The following is a 2,355-nucleotide window of genomic DNA, read 5'->3' as shown; positions in this document are numbered from 1 at the left end:
TGTAGTAATAATCTTAACACATCAAAGTATATCAGGGAAATTCATCTCGCAGGTTGGAAGGAGTAGCAAGTGATATTTACAAAGAAAAGATGTGACAGACATAAGCCCATGAGAATGATTCTCTTTCTTAACTTTCTAGAAACATGAGAAGTTTTGGAAAAAAAAACAGCCAGGTAGCCAGTAGTAGTCTGAAATCTATGTCAAGTTGTGTGAGCTAGCTAATGTCCATCAGTTTTTGTCATAATAATTGTGTGGACAAAACTGTTTTCAATTTAGGATTTTATTAATTTTTAAATCTGGTATCTTGATCTCTATGAAGATTATTAGAACATTAAAACCCTAAAATTCTGTTTTTATTTTCTAATTAGATTTTTAAAGCACTTTGAATGAGCCAAGAGAAACTATTAGAGACAATTACCGTTAATTTAATAACCAGAGGAAGCATCAATGCCAACATAGATATAGCCTATTAATATTGGCTAGTCATCAATGGACAGATATCAGTTGTATCTCTTTTCTTTGTTTCTTCAAAGTAGTTAACTATATGTAACTGCCAATATATAGTCTCAAACCAGTGAAACTTCCTATTTAACTTTTTATTTGGATATAGTTTTAGACTCATAAAAAATATCATAGAGAAATTTCCTATGCCTCTATCTTCCCATAATGAGAACAATTCACACACTGAAGAATAATCATCAAAAGCAAGAAATGAACATTGACACAATACTAAACTACAGACCTTATCCAAATATGACCAGTATTTCCTCAATATCTTTTTCCTTTCAGAATCCTACACTGCATTTAGTTTTTGTTTCTCACTGGTCTTCTCGAATCTGTGGCAGCTCCTCAGTCTTCCTTTGTCATTCATGATTTTAATGCTTTTAATGAGTTCTGGTCAGTCTATAAAATGTCTCTCAGTTTGGTTTTGTCTGATGTTTTGTCATGACTAGGTTAAATCTACACTGTTTTTTTGGTAGGAATACCATGGAAGTGACATTGTGTCCTTTCTGGTACACATGAATACAGGAGTATGTACTATTGAGATGTCTTGTATCTGGAAATGTTAATTTTTGATTACACTTGGTTCAAGTGATGTCTGGTGTGTACACCAACATAAAGTTACTATTTCCCCTGAATAACTGATTAATGTCATCATGGGGAAGGTACTTTGAGACTATGTTGGTATCTTATTTCTCCTCAAACTTTTGTCTACTGATTTTAGCATCTATTGGCAGATTGTGACTGAAACATTTATATTATAGTGCTTCTCTAATAGTGATTTTGCCTTTTCCTCATTCTGTGTACATTTATTAATTGGAATTCTTCTATAATGAAGTACTGTCCCTTTTCTCCCATATATTTATTTGTATAATTTGTATCAGTACAGACTCATGGGTATTTATTATATGGGTTATAATTCTATACTTCCATTATTTATTTTGTTGCTCAAATTGATCTAGCTTTGGCCTTTAGGAGCTCCTTCAGATTGGCTCCTGTGTCCTCTTAACTTGCCCTTGTTCTTTTCTGAGCACTTCCGTATTTTCTGGTATCATAAGATGGTCCAGGTTTATTTTGTATTTTCCTTTGCCCATCTCTGGTATTAACTTTTACTCCAAGAAGCCCTGGATACTTTTACTGGAGAATGCTATTTAGAAACCAAATCTATGTGTGACATGTACTACTAGGATATCACTGCTCCTAGGCCATTTTATCAGGCAGAACTAGGACATGTATGTATGTGTATTAATCCACACATACACATATATCTAATTCTTTCTGAATCTGGCTGTATACATATTTAAAAACCATGTCATCACAGAGATAACTGATTCCAATCTAACACCACAAGGTTCAATCTAGCCTTCCTCCTTTCCTTTGTAACTTCTTTTACATACAGTGAGAAACTGGGCTCTCATTATTGGCAATAAATTCACCTACTTGTTCAATCCTATTATGTAATACAGAATTGGTAACACATAACACTAGTGAGAAATTTACTAACTAGAGTACAGTGTTTATACACAGTTCTTTTTATCTTTAGTGTCACTTTAGTATATAGTTAAGTACTGTTTTCCAAAGTTACTTAGCCTAGTTCTTCCTCTTTCTTCCTCTAGCCTTTTCAATGAGGCTTGTTTCATGTATTACTGTTAACATCCTGTTATGGGTTTATTCCTACATATACTGGTTGACTTTAATTTTTTTTTTTTTTTGGAAGAAGAGCACATAAAGGCTCCTATGGTTCTAGGAATCAAAGCTAACGTAGAATTAACGTCTTAACAATATCAAGCCTTCCCACCTATAAACATGCATCTTTCCATTCATAGAAAAAAAATTTTTTTTTGAGATAGAATC

The 2,355-nt window shown here is 33.0% G+C and overlaps 1 protein-coding gene across 2 annotated transcripts in view; it reads right to left on the bottom strand.

Moving 5' to 3' along the window:
• PPP2R3A (protein phosphatase 2 regulatory subunit B''alpha) overlaps positions 1–2,355 on the bottom strand; it is a 175,183-nt gene that overhangs the window by 70,585 nt on the left and 102,243 nt on the right. The window lies entirely within an intron of this gene.

The sequence above is a fragment of the Otolemur garnettii genome, unplaced genomic scaffold, assembly GCF_000181295.1.
Source record: "Otolemur garnettii isolate 467f Iridium unplaced genomic scaffold, OtoGar3 scaffold00032, whole genome shotgun sequence".
Lineage (NCBI taxonomy): Eukaryota > Metazoa > Chordata > Mammalia > Primates > Galagidae > Otolemur > Otolemur garnettii.
Note: the sequence above shows the minus strand (reverse complement) of the source record. Positions and strands in the feature narration are given on the sequence as shown.